We start from the raw sequence: 13,055 nt of genomic DNA, 5'->3' as shown, positions 1-13,055 counted from the left end.
CACTGCAACCCCCCACTCTGGCGGGAAGCTTGGCCGGAAACCCCATACAAGGACAGGGGATGTGCCAGCCTGCCCACCCCACCCCTCAGGTGGGGGAGGCGAGGTGAAGCACATCTCCGGGCTCTCGCCATCTTGAAGATGGGAGGCCCTACCCTATCAGGATTAGGCTACTGCCCCCCTCCCACAGGAGAGAGGCAGGATAGGGGGTGTACCCACCCCAGGACAAGGACCCATTGGTCCCTGGCCTTCACCTACCTGTAACGCCCCTAAATCTAGTATTTAGGGGCCCCCTGAACCTTCCTTCCCCAGATTCCAGATAGAAAAACGACAAGAAGAGCAAGAAGAACAAAGACCTGCCCTGCAGCTGCTAAAAAGAGAAGAAGACACCAACTGCTTTGGCCCCAGCCCCACCGGCCTGTCTACTCTCGAACCTGCACCAGCGCGGCATCCCACGTGGCCAGCAACCTCACCAACCCCGGAGGACCTGGCTACCCTTTAGCTCTAAGCCCCTGGGACTCCCACGAGTAGAGGCTCTACTCAAGAAACCTACTTGCTATCCCTGGCACCAGCCCGGGACCGCGGACCCAACACACTCTGCACCAGCCAAGCCTGGCCAGTGCCGGAGTGGACAAAGACCCTGAGGACGACCCCACGGCGACTGTGACCCCGAGTCCGGCACCCAAGGACCCCCCTCGACATCCCGGCAGAAGCCTGCAGCCTCAGAACCAAGTGCCACCCCAGCCGCGACCAACCAGAGGGTAAGATTCCCGACGTCAAAAGGCACCCCTGCACCCGGCGCCCTGCGACCCCCTGTGCCCAATCCCGGGGTACCCACCTAACCTACAACTACCCAACTTACCTCTCGAAGTGGTGGTGGCACCTGAAACATCCTCGTCCCCGAGCCTGCAGCCTCTTTCCAAACCGGAACATTCCCATTGATTTCCATTGAGCGCCCTAAGGCTCAAAAGCACCCTGCACCCAGCCGCCCGAGTGGCCCTGGCAGTGCCCTCTCTACTCTAACCTACTTCCCCACTTGCCCTGAGTAAGTGACCAGGAGCCCAGCTCCCACAGCCGCGTGGCTTGCCAGACAGCAGCCACCAACCAAGGCCCCCCTATCCCTCATAGGATAACATTGGGCCCAACTCTCTCTGCACCCGGCCGTCCTGAAACCGCTGAGGGTGAACCAACTGTGCTTACCTGACACTGGGGGACCCCTGAGTCCATGCCCGGAATTTCAACCTTACCAGTCGAGTACTTACCCTTAAACCGCTAACTTCATTTTCCTCATAGGGTAACATTGACTGGCTTTTTCTTCAAAAATCTTCTAAGTGTGAACTTTTCAAAACTGCAAAAATTCACCAAAAATCAGCCAAGTGACAAAAACGAATTTACTCACCTGCTCCTAGGTGAGCTCCCAGTGCTGGATCTTGGTGCCCAGCCCTGACTCTGAAAAGTGTTCACAACTATACTTACTTCTAACTCATTTTTCTCCCATAGGAAACCATTGTCTGCTTTTCTGTGAAATTTCTTCTAAGTGTCTACTTTTGCAAATTTGAAATATTCTTTTAAAATCGTACCATTTCTGCAAACGAAATTACTTACCTGCTTTTGATAAGGACCCCAGTCCTGGGTCTAGGCTCCCAGTCCTGGATTACTAAAGTAACGATAAAGCACTCTACCTGCAATTTGAATTTCTTGCCATAGAGATCCATTGAATGTTTTCTGTGAAATATTTTCTAAGTGCTAACTTTTGAAATAGCTAAATATTATCTAAAAATTCTTACAGTTATTAAGTCGACTTTCCTCACTTGATTCTGAATACTGACCCCAGGCTGGTTCTAGGATCCAGACCTGGAATTCCAAAAGTAATCTGAAAAGTAATTTATTACAAATAACCTGAATTTACCATTGAGCTCAATGCATTGTTATGTTTAGGAAATAGGATTGTTTATTGCAACCAACTGTGACTGTTTTACAAATTTATTGCTTGAAACAAAAGTATTTATATTCAACCTCTCATTCTGAGAAAGTATATTTTTATCCCCTTGTGGTTCTAAAAATAAAACAAGCATATATTTTATATATACAAATCATTGGCCTAGAGTTCAGTTATTGAGTGTGTGAAACCATTTGCTGACTGAGTGTGTACAATAAATGCTTTACACTGTCCTCTGGTACTGCCTTACTGCTCGACCAAGCTACCACTTTTGAGAGTAAGGTCATACCTAACTTTGACCTCTATCAGCCTCTGGGGGACTGTGGACTCTGTACACCCTGTACCTATTAGGGAACAGTATATACAGAGCCACTTTCTCACACCCCAGTGTGGAGCTAAATTCCCACACAGTGACCACCACAAGGTCTGTAACCTGTGTCTCTCGCCCACGCACGACGTGAACAATTGCCAGGCCTGTACCTCCTTTGCAATCCAAAACGACCATCCGTGATCGCCAGGCCCGACTACACATCATGGCGCAGCAAGCAGCTCCAGTACCGGTGGACATCTTCGATGAAGGCCCCGATGTACCGGAGGAGGATTCTGAAGACCTGGAAATCGTGTCTGAAGCAGACGACCACATCACTCCTGGTCAACGAGTGAGTACAATTGCCCCAACCCCAACCCCACCTGAAAAAAAGAAGGCCCTGGTCAAGACTTCGCCTGTTGGCCCCAGTCACGACCGAAAACAAGCTTCAGAAGCCCCGCCCCCGGGCCCTGCTCCGAAGATAAGGGACAAGCCTTCCAGTAGCTCGGGCCAAGCAAACCACATCTCAGTGTTACGCAGGCACCATCGGCACCGAAGCCGGGCGTGCAGCCTACTCCCAAAAAGACATCGGCACCGAACACCTCAACACCGAAAGAAAAGGCATCGGATCCGAAACCAAAACATTCGGAACTGAAAAAGATTTCCGCCTCCACATCCAAGCCGAAGGACCCCAAACCACCTCCCAAGACCCCGGAACAAAAATCCAAACCTCGCTCAGACCCGAAGAAATAGGCACCCAAAGCGGTTATCGAAGAGGAAGAACCTTTTCGACCGGATACTATCGATAAGAAACAAGAAAATCTCTCCAAATAGAGCCCAAAACAGGACATGTGGCTACTGTTAAGTGAGGAAACCGGACACACCAGACATTCCTGCAGTGCCTGTGAAGAAAAAAGACTGTGCCACTTCACTTATACGCCCCTCTTCTTCTGTTCTTCCTCATAAGCCTGTCTCTCCTCCACAGTCTCCTATACTTCCACCAAACTCACCACTACCACACGTTGAGGATGATTTAGGGGATGGGGGAGGCAACAATGACCCTTTCACTGACCCTGATGACGACACAGACATACCACAGGACTATTGGTGCGACCCAGTAGATCCTCTAGACCTCCCTGATCCCCATGCATATCCAACAAAGCCATCTACCCCAGATGACAATATTGGCTTTGGTCAGCTTGTAAATAGAGCTGCTCTGTACCATGGTGTTCAAATGCATTCTGACCTCGCAGACAAGGACTTTCTACTAGACACCATTGAACAGTCACAAAAGACTGTACAAACCCTGCCAATGTTAAAGGGTGTCATTAAACATGCCCCGACATATTCAAGGACCCTGTTGGGGCTAGAATTCTCAATCCCAGGATTGACAAAAAATATAAACCCGCTCCCAATGATCCCACCTACATCAAGGGTCAACTAACTTTAGATTCATTAGTGGTAACTAATGCTAGGAAACTTGCCAACTCTCAGACCTCCGGTGATGCGCCACCTCCGGATAAAGAGTCTAAGTTGTTAGATGCTTCCGGCAAGAGAGTTGCTGCCCAAGCAGCTAATCACTGGCGGATATCCAACACACAGGTATTACTTGCTAGGTACGATAGGGCTCACTATGACCAACTGGAAACCCTATTGCAACATTTACCTGATCAATATAAGACCAAGGCCAATGATTTAATTCAGGAGGGCAAATTTATAACTAATGCATCAATCCAGTGCGCCCTTGACGCAGCTGACACCGCCTCTAGGTCCTTTAACACTAGCGTGTTACTCAGACGACATGCCTGGTTACGCATCTCTGGCTTCAAACAGGAGGTACAAACAACTATCCTCAATCAGCCGTTCAATCAAGAACAACTTTTTGGACCGGCTGTAGACACCACTCTAGAAAAAATGAAAAAGGACACGGACACTGCTAAATCCATGGGGGCATTACAGTCTCCATCCACACGTGGTTCCTTTCGTCGCTCCTTCTATAGAGGAGCATTCAAAAAAATCGGAACAGACACTTCCTCTTCTTCCTACAAGAACACCACACAAACATCCCCCAACAGGGGATATTTTAGAGGCGGATACAGGGGAAATAACAAAGGTGGAGGCCGAGGTAACAACAACACTCGCACCTCCCCCACTAATAAGCAGTGACTTCCCTCCACTCCCTCCAGACCATTCCACCCCTGTCGGAGGGAGACTATCACAGTTCCTACCTGTCTGGACTTCCATCACCACAGACAAGTGGGTAAGACAAATTATCCAGTATGGTTACACTCTGGAACTTACAATAACCCCACCCACCATACCACCCAACCTGCGTCCAATATCCACGGTACATCTCACTCTCTTAAAACAGGAGGTTCTCTCACTGCTTCAAAAGCAAGCAATAGAACTAGTTCCCTTACGGCATCAAGGAACAGGGGTTTACTCGCTTTACTTCCTAATCCCCAAAAAGGACGGCACCCTAAGGCCAATACTCGACCTCAGACCTCTCAATCTCTACATACAGTCAGATCATTTTCAAATGATCACTCTTCAACAGGTCCTCCCACTACTTCAACAAGGCGACTTCCTTGCCACACTAGATCTCAAGGACGCCTACTTCCATATTCCCATACACCCAGCTCACAGGAAATACCTAAGATTCATAGTAGACGGACAACACTATCAGTTCAAAGTTCTTCCATTCGGGGTGACCACCGCACCCAGGGTGTTCACAAAGTGCCTTGCAGTCGTAGCAGCCCACTTAAGAAGACAACAGATCCATATCTTTCCATACCTCGACGACTGGCTCATAAAAGCAAAGTCATTCAACCAGTGTGTTCATCCTACTCATCAAACCATCCAGCTACTACACAACTTGGGATTCACAGTAAACTAGACCAAGTCACATCTGCAGCCCTCCCACATACATCAGTATCTTGGGGCCACATTAGACACCTCCCAGAGCTCTGGCATATCCCAATCCAGCCAGTATACAAACCCTAATCGCCAAATTCCAGCCACAGCATTCCCTCCCAGCAAGGGTATTCATGCAACTCATAGGAATGATGGTCTCTTGCATTTTCATTGTACCTCATGCAAGACTTCAGATGCGCCCCTTACAAGAATGCCTAGCAAGTCAGTGGAACCAGGCTCAAGGACAACTTACAGATCTGGTGTTGGTGGACAGCCGCACACATCGCTCTCTGCAGTGGTGGAACACACAAAACCTTTCCAGATGGCGGCCGTTCCTAGAGCCAGTTCCACACTGTAAGAAAGTGTCTCTGTATATACTGTTCCCAAATAGATAGTGTGCACAGAGTCCAACAGTCCCCGGAGGTTTAGCAGAGGTTAAAGTTAGATATAACCTTACTCTCTAAAGTGGTAGCTTGGTCGAGCAGTAAGGCAGTATCAGAGGACAGTGTAAAGCATTTGTTGTACACACTCAGTCAGCAAATGGTCTCACACACACAAGAATTGAACTCTAGGCCAATTGGTTTGTATGTAAAAATATATTGTTGTTTTATTTTAGAACCACAAGTAGGTATAAAAATACTTTCTCAGAATGAGATGCTATAGTTGGCTACTTTCAATAAGCAATAGACTTTTCAATGCAATAGATACAGTTGTTGCAATATGCAACACATTCCTAACACAATAATAACATTGAGCTCAATGGGAATTTTAAGTAAATGCAATATCAATTACTTTACGTATGTTTTTCTTACTCGGGGCTGGATCCTGGATTCAGCCCTGGTGCATCTCCTGTAAACAGTTGAAAGAAATCGTTGATAGTAAACAGGCGATTTTTAAGGAATATTTGTAAGTTACAAAAATCGACACTTAGAAGAATTTCCAAGTGAAAACCAGTCAATGTAGAAAATGTAAGTTATTGGCTTTCAGGTAATTACTCGACTGGCAGAGTTAAGGTTCTGGGCATAGACTCAGGGGTCTCCCAGGTTCAGGTAGGTACAGTAGTTACACCCTCAGTGGCACAGGGGCAGCCGGGTGCAGAGAGAGTAGGCCCAATGTTAGCCTATGGCGGGTAGGGGGCCGTTGGTTGGTGACTGCTAGCAGGCAGGCCACGCGGCTGTGGAAGCGGAGCTCCTGGTCACACACAGGGCAAGTGGGGAAGTAGAATAGAACAGATGCTGCACTTCCAGGGGCACTCGGGCGGCTGGGTGCAGGGTGCTTTTGAGCCGTCGGGCGCTCAATGGATTTCAATGGGAAAGCTGTGTGACGAACAAAGGCTGCAAGCTCGGGGACGGAGATTCTTCAGGTGCGACCACCACTTCGAGAAGTAAGTTGGGAAGCTGTTGGTTAGGTAGGCACCCAGGAGTGTGCTTGATTCGCGGTTCCTGGCTGGCACCAGGGGTTGTTGCTGTTTGAGCAGAACCACTGATCGTGGGAGTCCCAGTCTTTAGATGAGCAAGGCAGTCAGGTCCTCTGGGGTTTTTGAGGTTGCTGACCACAGGAGACGCCGGGGTTTAGCAGGAGCAGGTTCGAGGGTCTTCAGGCCGGTAGGGCTGGGGCCAAGTCAGTTGGTGTCGTCCTCTTGTTAGCAGCTGCACGGCAGGTCTTCTTTCTTCTTGTTCTTCTTTGTAGTTTCGGAATCGGGATCTGAGGAAGGAAGGTTCAGGGTGCCCCTAAATACTAAATTTAGGGGCGTTACAGGTAGGGAAAGTTCAGGGACCAATGGGGCCCTTTCCTGGGGTGAGTACACCCCCTATCCTGCCACTCTCCAGTTGGAGGGGGGCAGGAGCCTAGTCCTGATTGGGTAGGGCTCCCCATCCTCAAAATGCCGAGAGCCCGGAGTCATGCTTCACCTCACCTCCACCACCTGAAGGGTGGGGTTGGCAGAGACTGGCACACCCCCTTTCCTCCCTTGGGTTTTCCTGCCAGAGTGGGGGTCAGAATCGGTGGGGACCAGTTGCTGAGTACAGCAAGTGGTCTGGGGAGGCTCACAAAGGTGGCATGCCTTTGAAGCTTCCCCTGCCCGTCCTGGAGGAGGAGGCCTAGCACCTCACCCCAGGATGTGCATTGTTGCAGAGCCACAAGAGCGAATGGCTCTCTACCCAGGGGGGCAGCAACATGTCTGCTGGGTGGCAGCCTAGGCAGCCTCTAAGTCAGGATGTGGGTTGTGGGTTAGTTTCCGGGGGCAACTCTAAGTTGCCCTCTGTCGTGCATTTTACATTTTACCAAACTTCTCAGTCTTCAGTGTAGCCATCATGGTGCTGTGGAGTTCGTGATGACGATTTCCCAGCACCATATACTCTTAATGGCAGCACCGCACTTACAGTGCCCAGGAATGGACCTGGGTACTGTAGGGGTACAGGGCTCATGCACCTGTACCCACACCACTGGCATAGGGCACCCAGCTAGAGGGGTGACTGAGGGATGCCAGGGCAGTGTGTTGTGGGCATGGCACACAGGGATGAGTGCCATGTAGACTCTGTGTTTTGTTCTGTACCAAGACACTCAGCCTGCAAAGGGGGGGGGGGTCTGTCTGTCTCAGGGTACAGGGCCTCTAAGGGTGGCACATTAAGTGCTGCAGCCTTTAGGGGCCTTCTCTGGTCACAGTGCCCTGGGTACCTAGGGTACCCTTTACCAGGGGCTAACATGTGGCCAGAGATGCCAATTGGGTTTAGGTTTCAATACAGTTTTTAGGGAAGGAACACAGGCCCTGGGTACCTGATTGGCAGGAGCCCAGGGCACACTCAGTCAAAGTACATCAGCAATTCAGCAAAAATTGGGGGCATACCATGCAAGAAAGATGGCACTTTCTCACAATGAGCCCTTAAAGTTTGGTATTCTGTGGACTGCACTGTGGGTGCTGCCCCACTGTTACATATGTTCAAACTAAAATAACTTTAATAGAGCTTGGTGAACAATTTGTCTTTTACTGGTTTTTCTTGAGACTGCACCCCAACTGATCACATCTAGACCCCTAATATCCCTTTGACTTGGAGAGTGAGTCTCTTGGCACCCTGAATTAATCACTTCAGTTTTACTTGAGTGTGACCCTTGTTTGGATGGTAGGATTCCAGGCCTAAATTATCTTTTGCACCATTCTCCTAGAAACTCAGGCAGTGGGTCTCAAACCCACCACGTTATCCAGTTTACACTCTGAGACATTAAAGCAGACTGCCAGGTGTATTGTGTCCAAGCTTGATGAATTTCATTCTTTAGTCTGGCAACTGGGTCATGTTGATTAACCTCTTTTAAAATAAAACTGATGAGTGCCAAAGATTAATTAGAACACTGCTCCCATACATTAACTTTGGGCAGAAGATTCAACGCCATTTAAAAATCTATCTTTTGCTGGTATAACTATAAAAAAGTCAGGGTAAAATTTAATTCTGACGTCTCTTTTTTTTTTTTCATATTTAATAAATGTCCTGTTAGTCTTTGAAGTTATAGCACTGGCTGAACATTGACATTACTGTGTGTTATGCTATCTCTGTCTAATCCCCACCACTTCCTAGAGTAAGCCGTTGCTGCTCGTCTTTTGTACCCTTGGAGATTTAAGTGTCAACACACAGTAACTTGTCCAGCAATTAAAGTGCATTTGTATTGGTGGCCCAGATCTACCCATGCTAAATAACAATATTGTCGCAGGATACTCTGACTGGTGAATACCCACTACCAAGGGCCCTTCGCATAAAGGCTTAGCGGTCACAAAAAACACATTTATAACATAAACATCAATAAGTAGATTTAACTTTGGATATAGAAAAAAAATATTATAGTTTATTTCTGTTAAACATATTCCACAACAAAATCTGTTAGAAACTTTACTACCAAAACCCAGACGAGGTCAGGGGCTATTGGTATTTGGGGGGCGAGAGGGAATGGTACTGTACCTCATGGCCAGGAAAAATGACCGATAGCCCAACAATCAACATTTATAGTGCCACGAGCATCTACTGTAGACCAGTTCTCTCTGCTCCTGGGTAGGTAGTTATATTACATGTTATCGAAAAGGACAGCTTTTAAGCACTTAGGATTTGTAAAATTTGGTTTACTAACCCTTTTGGAGTACTGAATTTACTTCAATCCATTGCACTTTCAAGCTTTTATTTCCATTGTTCATTGTCTCCTCTTTTAAGGTGCTAAATAAAGACCATGAGCCTAACAGATTACACAGTTTGCGGAGAGTAAGAGTTTGTGGGCTGGTAGCTGCTTTACAACTCTCCAGGGTGTCTGTCCTTTTTCATTGAAATTATAACATGCGCAGCTAACAATAAACCCAGTCATCTTTTAAATGTGATTAACTTTGCCACACCAAAGGGAATAGGCACCAGGCCCATTCTCTTTCAGTAATAACACTAGTTGTAAGTATTGAATAGAAACAGAAATGACATTAGGAGGTGTTGGTTGGTTCTTATACGCAGTCTGCTTTTCGTTGCCTCTGTCACACATTTTGAATATAGCAGCTATACAGTGATGAGCTACAGCCAGAGACCTTCATTACATGTTACACCAATCCCTAAGGATGAGTCCATCGCCAAGCACAAGTGATCCCTGTAGCAAGTGTCCAAGTTTTAGAGACGTACATTGGTCTGTGTTGTCAGTAGCATGCTTTCATGCCTTTCAAACATAACTGCGATTCGCGTGAAAGAGTGTTCTTGTATTACACTAAACTCAAGTTGCCGGTCTACACCTTTTACTCATGTGTTATTAATAATTCCATCATCTTGATCAACGTTTGCATGACTTGCGCCTTGAGCTATTCGGGCTTTGGCTAATGTAGTTCTATAGTATGACATGCCAGCCCGCAACCTCTGCTACACTTTGTTCACTGGGGCATTTCTGTTGTATCATTAAAGTGGAGCATTGGAAAGATATCAGCTCATCCTTGTTTTACTCTCAATACTATTATGCAGGAACAATAGCTATAACAATACCCGAATATTTTGCTGAAAGACTGTAATGAAGAGCGTCCAATCTTAGTTAACTGCTTTCTATGTTAATCGTCTCTCCCAATAAGCAATGTTCATTGATTTTTTTTATATGGCGTTCACGTTCAAATTCCCTGTGACTATATACGTTGTGCCTTCTCTGTGATTTTTTTACTTAAAAATATTTGTTCAGATAGAGACTTTCAACCACATATTCTTCACCTTGTGAGCCTGGATCTGGAGATTTTTCAGTAGCAATTCCTTTGAGCGTCGGTAGGTGGGGTTGTGCGGTGCCTCGTTGAGGCCAGTATATTTGTACCTCCTCAGCATGCTGGCATCAGTTCCTTTCTTTCTGCGCTTTCCAAAGCAGATCAGAAGCTCCATCAATTCTGTCGGTTTGACAGCAGTATTACCCTCAAACTTTTTCATTGTGTAAGGGATGACCCCCTAAAACCACAGGTTACAAATCATGCAGGGGCTGTCATTGCCAGATGTCAGTGACGACACCCAAAATGTGCATCTCTGATGCCTCTGCTCCAGGCATGACTCTGTGTTGTGCAATGGTGAACTGAAAGGTCATCCACGACATGAATGCAAAATTGCCATTGCGGAAATCCGAAGGAAGTCGGAAGTCCCAGTCGAGGGCACAGATGCAGTCTCACTACTGAGGCCGACCTCCCAAACTATCATCATAAAAGTCATGAAGGACAGGTAAGTTCAAGAAAACCAAAAAAGTATAAGAAGTCTAAACACAGCTCTTTGTCGTCCAGCCACACCCACAGTTCATTAGTGCGATGCCCCAGGTACCTCCGCACTTCAGACTTGTTCCTCAACTTTGGAACCAATTCCAACCTTGCTCCTGGGGAACTCTGATTTTGCCGGGCCCTCAGCGACCCCACATCAGCTTCATGAGCTGAGACTGGCCATGTACTAGATCTTTGGTACTCCTCTGAATCCCTCTGCCACGCTTTTTGGCACTGAGGAATCAAGGTGGCCCCCAGGCAATTAACCACCAGTGGAACCATCCCCGCTGCCAACTGTGCCACTTGACCTCATCTTGGGGCAGGGCCCTTGCTTGAGCTTAGCTTCACCAACTTCGGCGCAACATGTGGCACTGCAACTGACACCATTGGTGTGATCCTCTACACCAGAAGCAGAGCCCATAGTTCATTCGGACTCCGACTCACCTGCAGACCCTTCCAAGATCACAAACAGCACGCCTTTGGTTCCTATCGGACCCTGAAACATCCAAACAATTTAATGACTACATCCCTGATGACATTTACGACGATGGCAATCCTTTTCAAGATTTACAAAATGCCAGTGACGTGGATACCTCTATTGGACTTTCATCTCCTAATCCTGTAATGGCAACAGAGGTGTCTGCCTCCTCCGCAACGGTAAGACGGAAGTATTAGACCCCACCTTGCCCTCTACAGAAGTCAAAACAAATATCCTACCGTAGTCCCTTAATGCAAGACAGGCCATTCAAAAACCTATTTTCCCCTTTAATGAGGCTCTTTCTGACGGGCACCTAGGAAAAACCAAGATCTCACCTCCCGGTCAACAGGCAGGTAGCAAGGTGGCGTAGGCCTACCCTCTGGGATCCAGATTTCCTCCTGCAGCATCCTACTCTATATAACTTAGTGGTGCAGGCATTCATAAGCTGGATTAACCCAGATACGTTTCCGACCACCTCGCTCCACTGGCTTCTCCACTGACAACCAGAAAACCTTAATGGCCGTGCCCTTTGATGGCTGTAGGCTCTTTGGAGCGAAGACGGACTCTGCCTTGGTAAGATTAAAGAGAGCAAGGCCACTGCTTTATTTCTAGGCCTAGCTCCGCAGTTTCGGCAGTTTCTCCAGTGACTTTGCCTCTTTCGAGGCTTTGAGACGGGATACCAACATAGAAGGTGCCAGAATGTGCCCTGCAACAACAGTCCCCTCTGTCCTTTTGCGATAGAAGCATTGGAGCAGGCTGTTAGCATCCATGCCCCCAGGGGCAACGATCTACCCAGACACCAGCATCACTCCCCAACACACACACCTGCCGCAAAGCCCCTTTAGGTCATCGTCTGCAAAGCATGATCGCCCAGTGGGACGCCTCATGCCTCATCACCTTTCACCTCCCGGGCGGAGGAGCATCACATCCGACCAGTGATTACTCCAAATTGTGGAACATGGTTACCCTCTTCCTATTTCACCCCTTAGATATGCCAACCACAACACCTTCCAGAGGACTTGTCCATATTCTGAGAAGTTCAGGCTCTCTTGGCCAGGGGAGCCATTAAGAGAGGGCCAGCATCAGAGTTCGGGATGACTGTTACTCTCATTACTTCCTGGTGCCAAAGAAGGACTGAGGCATTTGTCCCATCCTCTGTCTTCACCCTCTGAACTTTTTTCTTCCGAAAGAAAAGTTTAAAATGCTCAACCTGGCCCAAGTTCTGTCTGCTAAGGAATCAGGCGCTTGGATGGTGGCATTGGATTTTCATCCCCATCCTGCAATCCCACAGGCATTGCTCGAGGTTTCAGGTAGACCAGGAGCACTTTCAGTTCACCGTGCTCGCCTTTCGCCATACCAGTGCCCCCCTGGTGTTCTCGACAGTGATGGTGGTGGTTAAAGCCCATCTGCGGAGGTTGGGAATACCAGCCACCCACCCACCCCACCTTGAAAACAGGCTACTGAAGGCAGGCCTTAAACAGTTGTAAACCTCAGAAAACTGATGACCTGTTGAAATTGTTGGGTTTTTCCATTAATGTGGTGAAGTCACAACTTCCCGTTCTGTGGAATGGATTCATACAGTACATTAGTAAGATCCCAATCTAGAGAACTGCAAACTGCCAACTTATGATTTCTGTGGGCTCCGCGGCACAGACAGAATTCAGAAAGAAACAGATGTCAGCGCATAAGGGTA

General features: G+C 47.8%; 1 protein-coding gene across 1 annotated transcript in view; it reads left to right on the top strand.

Moving 5' to 3' along the window:
- PARP1 (poly(ADP-ribose) polymerase 1) overlaps positions 1 to 13,055 on the top strand; it is a 331,612-nt gene that overhangs the window by 292,399 nt on the left and 26,158 nt on the right. The gene's annotated exons all lie outside the window — the stretch shown is intronic.

This window comes from Triturus cristatus, chromosome 6 (assembly GCF_964204655.1).
Source record: "Triturus cristatus chromosome 6, aTriCri1.1, whole genome shotgun sequence".
In the NCBI taxonomy this organism is placed as follows: domain Eukaryota; kingdom Metazoa; phylum Chordata; class Amphibia; order Caudata; family Salamandridae; genus Triturus; species Triturus cristatus.
The sequence above is the reverse complement of the archived record's forward strand: the minus strand, read 5'-3'. Positions and strand labels throughout refer to the sequence as shown.